This window comes from Apium graveolens, unplaced genomic scaffold (assembly GCF_009905375.1).
Source record: "Apium graveolens cultivar Ventura unplaced genomic scaffold, ASM990537v1 ctg8581, whole genome shotgun sequence".
NCBI lineage: Eukaryota > Viridiplantae > Streptophyta > Magnoliopsida > Apiales > Apiaceae > Apium > Apium graveolens.
The window spans coordinates 1-12974 of NW_027421299.1; the positions used below are offsets into that span (position 1 = coordinate 1).

At 32.3% G+C, this 12974-nt stretch overlaps 1 long non-coding RNA gene and 1 other non-coding gene across 2 annotated transcripts; one reads left to right on the top strand and one right to left on the bottom strand.

Annotated features, from left to right (window-relative positions):
- Nucleotides 1–242: 242 nt before the first annotated feature.
- Nucleotides 243–349, bottom strand: LOC141705138 (small nucleolar RNA R71). The gene has a single exon (XR_012568222.1). It is a non-coding gene; the product is annotated as a small nucleolar RNA R71 (small nucleolar RNA).
- A 4006-nt stretch (nucleotides 350–4355) lies between these two features.
- On the top strand, nucleotides 4356–7298 carry LOC141705137 (uncharacterized). Its single transcript, XR_012568221.1, has 3 exons — nucleotides 4356–4652; nucleotides 5079–5419; nucleotides 6913–7298. It is a non-coding gene; the product is annotated as an uncharacterized LOC141705137 (long non-coding RNA).
- Nucleotides 7299–12974: the final 5676 nt, after the last annotated feature.

A 12974-nucleotide genomic window follows, 5' to 3' on the forward strand; every position in this document is an offset into this window, starting at 1 on the left:
CAACTGAAGATTAATGATATTCAGTCTAGCATTATCCGACCAGCCATCTCGGCTAACACCTTTGAGATCAAGTCGAGCACGATTCAGATAATATAGAACTCAGTTCAGTTTGGGGGTTCTCCGACAGAATACCCCAACATGCACATCAGAGATTTCATCGAGATCTGCGACACTTTCAAGTTCAATGTGAGGATCTTGCTCAAAAGTTCCTAACTAAATTTTTTCCTATGGCAAAGACTGTTGCAATCAGAAACGCACGTACTCAATTTGCTCAGCAATCTGGTGAATCTTTATGTGAGGCTTCAGATCGCTACAAAGAGATGCTTAGAAAGTGTCCTCATCATGGGATTCCTGACTGGATGAAGATCATTAATTACTTTTATAATGGACTGGGTGCTACTTCTAGACCCATGCTTGATGCAGCATCATCAGGAGCTTTGTGGGCTAAAATCTATGATGAAGCTTAAGAATTGATTGAACTGATGGATGCTAATGAATACCGGAATCCTACTCAGAGACCACCTCAGGGCAAGGTAGCAGGAATTCTAGAAGTGGATGCAGCTACTGCTATAGCTGCTCAACTTAAGGCTTTGACGATGAAGGTCGATTTTTTGGCTAATTATGCAGTTAATCAGATCATTAGTGTCTGTGAGCTTTGTGCTGGTGCCGATGAGACGAAGCAGTTTGCTATTTCTAGTGAATCAGCTCAGTTCGTGAGCAACTTTCAGAGGTCGCAGCAGCTAGTTCCAGCTACTTATCATCCCAACAACCGCAATCATCCTAACTTCAGCTGGAACAATACTCTGAATACGGTCCAGCAGCCTTATCAGCAGTATGCAGCAAAATAATACAACCATCCTGGTTTTCAGCAACCGTAATATGTACCAAGACAACTTCAACTGCAACAATCTAATGAAAAATCTGAATTGGAGGAGTTGAGGCTCATATGCAAGAGCCAAGCGGTTTCTATGAAGACCTTGGAGAATCAAATTGGGCAAATTTCCAATGCCTTGCTAAATCATCAACCTGGTACACTCCCTAGTGACACTGAAGTAGCAGGAAAGAGGGAAGCTAACACTACAAGAAATTTACAATCAGACAATGGTTGACAGAAAACGGTTAAAAAAAACCGTCGTCCTAAAAAATCATACAACGGTGAATTGATTTTGCAGAAAAAACAGTTGTGTGAGCTCCAGAACAAACAACGGATATCCATTTTTTTAAATTGTTGTACAAGTTGTATCCTCTCATCGAGTCAGACAACAGTTTTTTAAATATAGTGTTGTTGTAGATCTTTAACACGATGATTACAAACCGTTGTAACTATGTTAACGTATAGGGATATAAGACAACGATTTTGACATTACATTGTGTAATTGAGGCAACGGTTTTTTAGAAAGGTTGTCCTCTAAACCATCAAACAACGGAATGAAACAGTTGTCTGAGGAATTTCAATGGGTACCACGTATTGAGGTGGTAGCACGTGATAGGTGGTAAATCATTCACAAGGATTGATGAGGTGGCGAAATGAGAGCCCTTCATTGATATGAGATTTGATATCGGCCGTTAGATCGGAAAATAGCCGAATTCTTATACAACGGTTTTATGTTAAAAGAAAAGTGTTGTCTTAGTTGGTCTCAAACAAGCTTTTAGATATTACGTTGTGTAATTCACACAACAGTTTTAGAAGGGTTGTCTTAGAAACCTTCATACAACGGAATAAAAGTTGCCTGAAATAGTTATTTTATAACTTCAATGGGCACCACCTGATGAGGTAGCACCCCATTATAGGCTGTAAACATTTTACTCAGATTGCTGAAGTGTCTGAGTGACAGCCCTTGATTAAAATGAGATTAGATATTAGCCGTTAAATTGAAAAAGGCTGATATGTTTACACAACAGTTTTATAATAAAAAAAAGCGTTGTCTTAGTTTATCTTTACACATGGTGTGTCAAGAAAACCATTGTAAAAGTTATTACTATATAAAATGAGATTCCCAATTTACAAGATTAATTTTTAAAATGATTTTTTCGACGATCCAACCGTACGTATGTTAAGATATATCAATTTTATTCATAAGAAAAAATTAGTAAAAAATTTGAAATTCATCTTGCATGTCAGGATTAGAAAAATCCAGGTAAAAGTACCCCTCCTAAAAACGAGACTCGTTCCCGATTACAAGATTAATTTTTAAAATGATTTTTCGACAATCCAAACCGTACGAATGTTAAGATATATAAATTTAGTCATAAGAAAAAAATTACTAAAAAATTTTGAAATTCATCTTGCATGTCATGATTAGAAAAATCCAGTAAAAGTACCCCTCCTAACAACGAGACTCGTTCCCGATTACAAGATTAATTTTTAAAATGATTTTTTCGATGATCCAATCATACGGATGTTAAGATATATCAATTTTAGTCATAAGAAAAAATTATTAAAAAATTTGAAATTCATCTTGCATATCAGAATTAGAAAAATCCAGTAAAAGTACCCCTCTCGACAACGAGACTCGTTCCGATTTACAAGATTAATTTTTAAAATGATTTTTTCGATGATCCAACCGTACGGATGTTAATATATATCAATTTTAATCATAAGAAAAAATTATTAAAAAATTTGAAATTCATCTTGCACGTCAGGATTAGAAAAATCCAGTAAAAGTACCCCTCTAGACAAAGAGACTCGTTCCCGATTTACAAGATTAATTTTAAAATGATTTTTTCGATAATCCAACCGTATGGATGTTAATATATATCAATTTTATTCATATGAAAAAATTATTAAAAAATTTGAATTCAACTTGCACATCAAGATTAGAAAAATCCAGTAAAAGTACACCTCCCGACAACGAGACTCTTTCCCGATTTACAAGATTAATTTTAAAATGAAGTTTTTCGACGATCCAACCGGACGGTTGTTAAGATATATCAATTTTAGTAATATGAAAAATCATTAAAAAAATTGAAATTTATCGTTGCATGTCAGGATTAGAAAAATCCAGTAAAAGTACCCCTCCTCACAATCCCGATTTACAAGATTAATTTTTAAAATTATTTTTTTTTGACGATCGAACCGTACGGATGTTAAGATATATCAAATTTAGTCATAAGAAAAAAATATTAAAAAATTTGAAATTCAGCTTGCACGTCAAGATTAGAAAATTCCAGTAAAAGTACCCTCCTGACAATGAGACTCATTCCGATTTCCAAGATTAATTTTTAAAATTATTTTTTCGACGATCTGACCGTATGGATGTTAAGATATATCAATTTTAGTCTTAAGAATAAATTATTAAAAAAATTTAAATTCATCTTGCACGTCAGGATTAGAAAAATCCAATAAAATTACCCCTACCGACAACGAGACTCGTTCCCGATTTACAAGATTAATTTTAAAATAATTTTTCAAAGATCCAACCGTACGGATGTTAAGATATATTAGTTTTATTCATATAAAAAAATTATTAAAAAATCTAAAATTCATCTTGCACGTTAGAATTAGAAAAATCAGTAAAGTACCCCTCCCGACAACGAGACTCGTTACCGATTTACAAGATTAATTTTTAAAATGATTTTTCAATGATCCAACTGTACGAATCTTAAGATATATTCAATTTTAGTCATACGAAAACATTATTAAAAAATTGAATTTAATCTTGCACGTTAGGATTAAAAAAATCCAATAAATGTATCCTTCCCAACAACTAGACTCGTTCCCAATTTACAAGATTAATTTTTAAAATGATTTTTTGAACGATCCAACCGTACGGATGTTAAGATATATCAATTTTAGTCATATGAAAAAATTATTAAAAAATTTGAAATTCATCTTGCATGCCAGGTTTAGAAAAATCTAGTAAAACTACCACTTCCGACAAGGAGACTCGTTCTAGATTTTACAAGATAAAGTTTTAAAATTCATCTTGCATGTTAGGATTGGAATAATCTATCAAAATACTACCTCAAACAATGAGATTAGTTCCCGATGAACAAGATAAATTTATTAAAAAAAAAATTTGGCGATACAACCGTACATATATTAAATATATCGATTTTATTCATATGAAAAGATAATAAAAAAAAATCAAATTTATCATGCATGTCAGGAATAGAATCAGATTGTGTTTAAATTAATAATTTTTTTTGATGACTTAACTGTACAAAATAATTAAAAAATATGTAATAATACATTAAAATTTAGTCGTGTTTGAGTTTGATATGAAGTTCTAGTTTAAATTTAACAACCAAATTAAAGGAATTTCAATAAAACTAAAATAAAAGTCTCAGATCTCTGACCCATATTTCACTTCCCTCGTTTAGTCTTCTCCCTTTTCTCAATAATTCATTTCCCCCATTTGTTAAAAATTCACTTCGCGGTTTATGACTTTGGCAATCAAACACCCCAAAACCACACACTTTATCACAAACAGATAATCAAATCAACTTAAGGTTTGAGTCATCAACCCTAAATAATGTTCATCCTCTCCCCAATTTTCCTCACAAAATACACATCTCATATATTCTAACCTCTCACTTATATCAATATCATAAATCTCTATTCATAACTTCCTCTTCTCTATGTTAGATCTTCATGTTCGCATATCAATTTTTCAATAGCGGCTCAAAATCGCCGGTTCTCGGATCTATTGGTAAGTCTCAAGAAGTCGTGAAGATGTGTTTCTAATTTTTGATTAGATGTGAGTAGAACCCCCTTAATTTCTGAAAACACAAAATAGATTAATTTGATTGAGTCGGTCAATATTAGAGATCTTCATTGTCTAATTTTTCTATCTAGATCTTACTAGTTTAAGTGTTAAGAATTACTATATTTTTTACATAATATTTCTTACTACTCTAGAGGAGTATTTATGGAGATGATCTTTGGGAGTGTATTTGGGTCGGTTAATTGAGGTTAGCATTTCTTTTGTTTAGTATAATATTTGTATATATTTATGCTTTGAATTTTATGTGTTTGAATTGTATAGAAATTATATTTGTTTTGTCAGGTAGCTTTCTGTTCTCCAGGGTAGGTAAAGTCATACTAGCCTGCTGAATGAGTTTTACTTACATTGTAGCTTTGTTTTTGAATGAGGAATGTCCCGAAGCTAACATGTTGCGAATGTGGTGACTTTGGGGGAAAAGAAGCTAATGAAACCCCTCCATCCATGGAATTACAGAATAAAATACTTTTTGGTGATGAAAGTGAGGGGGAAGAAGAGACTGCAAAGAGCACCAGATTAAGGGAAATGAAAGTTTCAAGCTTTATAAGAGATTCTGAAATAGAGTCTGTGAAAAATAGTAGAGTCGGTAGCGAATGGCTAGGGTTGCTGGTCAACTGATTGGGTTCAGGGTTCTAGAAACGAGACTTCCCATACTGGACCTCCTATAAAAACAGGAAGTAGTAATGCTAAGTCAGGTAAAACTGATATTTCAATATATCAAGAAATGAGTTGATGAAATATGGAAAACGTTTGTGCTGCTGCTCTCCTCTCTTCTCTCTCCTCATTCATCCGCCTCCTCTCCTCCTCTCCCTCTCCTCTCTCCCACTCCTCCCTCTCCTCTTCATCTTCTCTCTTTCTCCTACTCCCTCTATCTGCATTTTTTTGTGATTTGTTGTTTTATTATTTGTTTACTTTAGTTAATATGCATTGTGCTTATGAGAATGTTTATATGGGAAGGTCTTACTTGTTTTGGTTAATTGCTTCCGGAAGATGCATATGTTATCATCAAGCACATTAGTTATATTCACGCTTAGAAACATTTGATGTGGACTTGATTTGTACCAAATTAATATGGTTATCATTTTCTGATCTATTCTCTACTTGAGACACAGTTCTGTGTATCATACACAACTTGTTTATATTAGTTGCATCCTGCAGGTAGATTATGTACTATAGATTAATAAAATATCTATTCAAAACTTCTTTGTCAATAATGAAACTTTTAATTGAACATGGAAGAGATAGAAGGTCTATAAGTCTATCACTGAGACAATCTTAGTTTTTTCTCAATATTGATATATTGCAAAAATAGTCCACATAATTTAGCAAAAAAAGATAGTCCAGATATTTAAAATGAGTGATTTTCTTTTTATTTTCTACAGATAGTGCATTCTTTTATATCACTTTTTCGAGGCTATCATTCTTTTTTATTAATTCTTCATTTGTTACAAATGAAGATTATAAAATGGAAAAAGAGTAACTACTTTTTATTGGTGACAATTTACATTTAAAACTTGGTTCTGTAGTTTATTTATTAGTTTGAATTTGTATTTATAAATTAGTGATGAAGATTATAAAATGGAAAAAGAGTAACTTCTTTTCATTGGTGACAATTTACATTAAAATGTGGTTTTGTAGTTTATTTATTAGTTCTGAATTTGTTTTTATAAATTAGTAGCAGTAGTAAGTTTGCATCGGGTTTTCCCCTGCTATGTTAACTTCTTGTAAAAGTTTTAAAACTTGACTTGATGCAAATCCAGGCATAGATAATGTTACAATTTTTTTTTACATAATTCACAAGTCCTCCAGCAAGTTGAAGCATAATTACAAATGTGCACATGTCAATAATGGATCCATACTAACACTAAAGTGACAGGTTACATTAACTCCTATGCAGACTTGAGGATATCTATTTCCCTTACATCTAGGTTACTTTCTTGCTACTATATATTTATTCAGTAGAATAAGTAAAGAGCTCCTATATCTACCTCATTTTTTGCTCACATATGAGTTAACAATGGACAAAGTGATAAATTATTTGCTCCTAAGGTCATGCCAGTTGAGTTTCAGGTAAGAACCTATTAATATTATTGCAACATTTTAATATTATATTTGTTGGAGATCTATAATTTAAATCTTTTGAAACCATTTAGCATTTATTTGATTGTATTTCTTTATTTTTCTGCAGGTAAATAGGCAAAATTTAACTGATATAGATGGTGGAAAGGTTTCCATCACTAACTTGCAGGCAGTGGCCCAGAATTCAAATTGCAGCTTTGCTTATCATCCATTCCAGATGCTGCTAGTAAGCATTTTTTTTGTTCAAGTGTAAGCTGCAGTCTTACTAGGTTTCTTATAAATTAAAATATTGTAATTACTAGCTCTGGTTAATCTATTGCCCCTTATAAAATCTTTGTAGGTTTCAGTAGTTGATCTTTTTCCGTGAACTGATAATTAGGATTTCACTTTTTCCTCTTTCTGTTTTAATTTACATGAGGAATGGATGAGGGTTTTGGTGCACTGCATTACCGCATTACTGCATTACTGCAATACCGCATTACTGCATTACTGCAACCTATATTTGCCGCTCTAAAACTGTAGTAGCATAATCTATTAGCTCGTAATTCTCTTACCAAAATACTTACCGAGTTGTGTTTGTAACTAATTCCTGGATTCAAGTTTCATGCCTTACCAATGTGGATTGTGTGGGCACGTGGATTGCGGGTTTTACTCTTTATTTTCTATTTTCTTTTGTGCCTCCATTTTAACTATTCTTGAAGTTCTATATATTCTTCTCATATGTGTAATTATTGATGCAACAAACCTACATGTATGATACTTGGAAAAAGAACTTGCTGGGAAAAAACAAGAACTAGGACTAGGCATGCCAATTCGAGTGAACATTCTCTTGTTTTTTGGGCAAAAATGATGGAATATGTTTGCAAATTAGTTATTGTGTACATTAATGAACATATTTAGAAATAGATTTTAAGTTATACTTGTAATTCGTATAGAGAACCTTTGTATTGTAAATTTAATTTCAATTGTGAAATAACAATTGGATTATCATAATACCATTTTATTTTAAAATTGGTTTATTTTAAACAAAGAAATTAATTTTGTAAACAATTGTGTGAAAGCTACTGAAAAATGATGAAAACTGTTGTATGTCTCACTATACATTTTTTTTTAAAAAAAACTGTTGTCTTTTGATATTCTTTACAATAGTTTAAATCTTTTACTCCATTGTCTTTTAAAAAACATTCATAAAAGAAGCTTATAAACTATTGTTTATGACAATATCGAATAAGTTAACAACAATGGTTTTTCTACAAAACCATTGTTGTTAAGTTAGTTAGACCATAGTTGAATAAAGAAACAGTTGTTTTAAAAAAATTCCAACAATGGTTAGTATAGAGTACCCGTTGTGCTTTCTTGATTGTAACAAGTACTAAAAAGATTGTGTAATCTCTCTTATTACAATGGTTAAAACAACCGTTGTCTGGTATTCGATCACACGAGTGTTGGATGGACAACGGAAACTCTACCTATCACATAATGCAAAAAACAGTTGTATGATTGCAAATATGTTGTATTGTAAGGAGCAGGTAAAGGCAATTATATTAAGGTCTGGGAAGGTTGCAAATCCCGAACACTCTTAAGTTTCGGAAGAAGAAGCTGTGGTTGAAGAAGAAGTGCAGAAGGAAGCAGAAGTGGAACCAAGGAAGACTACTGTGCAACACACTCCTCCTGAGAGTAATACAGGGAAGAAACAGATTTATCCTCCACCTCCTTTTCCTAATAGGATACAGAAGAAAAAGCTAGATAAGCAGTTTGAGAAGTTTCTAGAGGTGTTCAAGAAACTTCGTATCAACATACCTTTCACTGAAGCTCTTGAACAAATGCCTAGTTATGCGAAGTTTGTGAAAGTTATTCTCTCTCAAAAAGTGAAGCTTGATGACTTATAGACAGTTGTTCTTACGGAGGAATGCAGCGCTGTGCTGCAACAGAAGTTGTAACGCCCCCAAATCCGGGGTCAAGGGATTTGGTCGTCACTATAAAACCTCAATCCAAAATAACCCGTTAAATCAAAATGCAAATGGCAGCGGAAGATATTTATCATCTATAACCCCAAACTCCAAATCCAAAATAACCCGTTAAATCAAAATGCAAAATCCAAGATCTTTTGAGGTTACAGTTCTAGAAACAAGATATCCAAATTCCACCAATAAATTTTTCACTTTCTTTTAAAACTCTTTCAACAAATTCCAACTCAATACTAAACCCGCTAGTATAACTTCGAAAGAAGTATACTAGGCCCAAATATACAATACACAACTAATAATATATAATATAACAACTTTACACAATAAAACTTACACTAATCCGCAAACCCTGGACCAACCACCTTCCAAAAGCTTCTTATTTGCTTCCTCGAATTACGTGGCTAAACAGCGCAAGTTAATCCTCACTGGAGGTTAAATTTGAAAAAAGGCAAGTATGAGCGAAAGAAATGCTCAGCAAGTTCATTATAGCATATAGGGTCTTTTGATATAAAACTGACATCTGTATTAGAGCAGAACATTTAAAATCATAATTGCTGAAACATAAAATTTATTAAAGAATTGGATAATTGTTTCTCACTGTATTCAAAACTCTTTTTGATACTTTCGAGTGAAATGCTTCAGCAAGACTTTGAATTTTGACGAGGATAAAACTCGTAAAACCGTGTTTACGAAAATATCGTAAACAACAATAACAAGAAGCAGTGATTATGGATTGAATCATAAACTTTATTCAAAACCGAACTCTTAATATTAATACTCATTTTATTGTCATATCAAATTAGATATCAATATGAACTTTGATGCTCACAACATCCCATACTGAAGTCAGCATCAATCATCTATACTAATACCACCTTTGATATTTAACAACAAAGTAAGTATCAGCATAAATTAGAAACTGAATCAAACTACATTTCACCATTATTCCAAAACAGAACAGTTGATAAATCATTTATTCTATGATTACCAAAAACAATTTAGATTGGGATCATTCACCGACGGACGTACTATCACATGTTGATCAGCCCGTGTGATAGCATAAGGTCATGATTCATAGAAACATGTCCCCAAAACACAAGTACTCAAATAAAAGGAAATATATCTGCCTGTGCCACAAATTATGTCATAATATTTCATATGACACTTAGAAATAGCCCTCTGCTGGACCGTCCGCCCCGGTCACTTACGCATTGATTCAATCTTAAAACTTTTTATTGAAAAGGGGTCATAATAATTGACATCCGAAATAATTTTATTCCCCCTTTCACTTGGGCAGAAATACTCGCAACCAAATCACTTTTCTCAAAATCCAAACATTTATAAATCCAGTAATTTGATAAGTAAAATCACTTAGCTATTCCGAACATAGAATAGCAGAAGAGTACTTGCATAAACAGAATTATTTAATTCAGTGATATGTAAAACATTTATCTATTCCGACTGAGAATAGGGGAAGCAATACTTGCATAAGAAGATTCAAAATTAATATCACTTGAACAATAAGTGATGATAGGGATACTTGCCTTTGGGCTTTTAGTAGTTAGTCACACTCGCAATAACACAATTATCTCAGTCTAGCATCTTGAGACATTATCGTCTTTTATTCCACCAATTCACTGATATGCTGCTCCTGTCATTGCTAGAAGCTTGATATCCCATACCATTCCATTTCATTCCTTCCAATGTATGGTCTTGATCAACTCGAATGATCCGCATCTATCATTAAAGATATAATTTTAATCGTCTAAATGATAATCACTCGATGAACTACGCGTCAAAACCCTATCGTCGACCCATACGATACCCCACATATAAAGGAAATAGTCAAACACAAGACTCTTGATCCACATATGCACGTAATTCACATAACATATAAAAACGTAACTCACATATCACATAATTCATATCACATATACCTCGGTTCGTCAAAACATTCGATTAGGTACGTTTAAAACTGAAATCGGGTCAAAATAGTCTTTTGGTAAATACGCGACTCGGAATTAACTTGCAAAATAAGCCACCTTTCGAAACAGAAGAATTTGGGTCTCGAAAGTATTTTTAATGAAAGCGGAATATTTTTATGAGTCTATATTGTTCGTTTCGTATTAAACGGAGGAACGGTTTTTTTATTACGAATAAAATAAGAAAAATCAATTAATAATATTAATTGATTTTTAAATACCAAAATATAAATTTTTAGAGCTCAAATAATTTTTAGGAATTATTTGGCTTAATTATAAATAATTATACTTTATTTAACTATTTATAAATAAAATTAATTGATTAAATAATTTAATCAATTAATTAAATCCATAAATAATTAACTAAAATAATTATAAATAATTAAATCAATTTGGATTTTAAAAGAATAACAAAAGAAATGATTTTTCAGAATTAAAATAATTGATTACATAATTTTTAGAATTTAAAATAATGAGTAAATGATTTTAAAATTAAAAGAAATGATTTTTAAGAAATAGAAATTGAATTTTGATTTATTTTAAAAGAAAATCTGCACAAACAGATTTCTGAAAATCAAATTGGGGAAAACAGATTGAAACCGGGTTTTAAACCGTGTCAATTTCGGGTTACCAAGAAACAAGCTGGGTTGCCAAGAACAACCCGCTAGAATCTGGGTTTTCCAGAATCCAGCCGGCGAGCTTGGTTTCCCGGTCAAGCTCCGATCATGGCAAAAACAGGATTGTTCCAATCGATTCCTGCACCAAAATCATCCTATGCATTTCCAGGAACACAAATCAATCAACACTAACTTCAAATGAACTGTGGTTCGTCTTCTCCGGCGATATTCGCCATTAAAACCGCTGGAAACCGGCGAACTTCCGGTGAAGTCCGATTCTGCTCAAAACCTAACGAAAACTTATGATTTTGACACCAAAACGAAGCTAAATCAACATCTAAACTATTCCCAATCTTAAAACATCTGATAATCAAAAGCAAACCCAAAAACTCGAATTGAAAAATCTGATAAAACTCAAAGTTCGGTTTTAACTTAAATCGAATCAAACTATACAACCTATACATCAAAATGATCCAATTGATCCCAGGAACCACAATCAACAATTATAATCATCAAACAGTTCTTCAAGAATCAAAATCGAATTTAAATAATAAAATTGAAAAATCGAAATTGTTGAATATTCAACCTTATTCGAAGATTTGGATATGAAATCGACCGTCTCAACACGAGCTTCGCAGCGGTATTAAGAACGCAATCAACGGCTTCCGGGTTTGATCAGAATGTTTGATTCTTTGATTCGGAATTTCAAATATAAAATAAATAAATAGATAAATAAACTTATACAGAGAATTGATATAAATATATATTGTTTGCAGGATAAGGACTGACTGGGAATAGGATAAATACGACGCCTGTTTATATTTATGGGATATTAATACCCGTTGGATCGCATTGGATCGGAAAATAGGTTGCTTAGACGCTAAGTAACTGCAAAAACGATACGAAAATATATTACTTAGCCGCTAAGTAACTATAAAACGATACAATTTAATACCAGATTTGGATAATTATCAAAACCGAACTTCTTATAAAACATCCTACGAGAAAATAATGTAAAAATATCCCGTCTCTCGAGAAAAGGGTTTTATTGATCTACCAAAATGATTATCCCAAAATTTTGCGCCGAGATGCGCACGGGTCAAACCGTACTCCGGATTGAAAAAGTTAAAACACGGAAAATGTTTGGAATTATCAGATTGGGTTAGGAAGGAGTTTTCGGAAGAGTTTCGAGTTGTTAAAACGTAAAAACAGTTGAGGTTGGACGATTCCCGGTTTTTATAAAATAGTTTTGTAATTATACCGAAAATAATTATTAAATCTATAAATTATTATAAAATCATATAATAATCCAAAAATTACCAGAAAAATATCATAATTATCTATACTTTATTCCATACATATAAAAATTATAATACTCAAATAATCACATATAAACACCCCATCAATTCCAATTATCAGATAATTCACTAAATTCACATAAAATCACATAAACAATTCCAAATAATAATAATATATCTGCAAATATGGGATATTACAGAAGTTGTCCCGAAGCTTAAAGATCCTGGAAACTTCACTATTCCTTGTACCATTGGAAAAGTATCATTTGACAAATGCTTATGTGACTTGGGAGCTAGCATCAATACG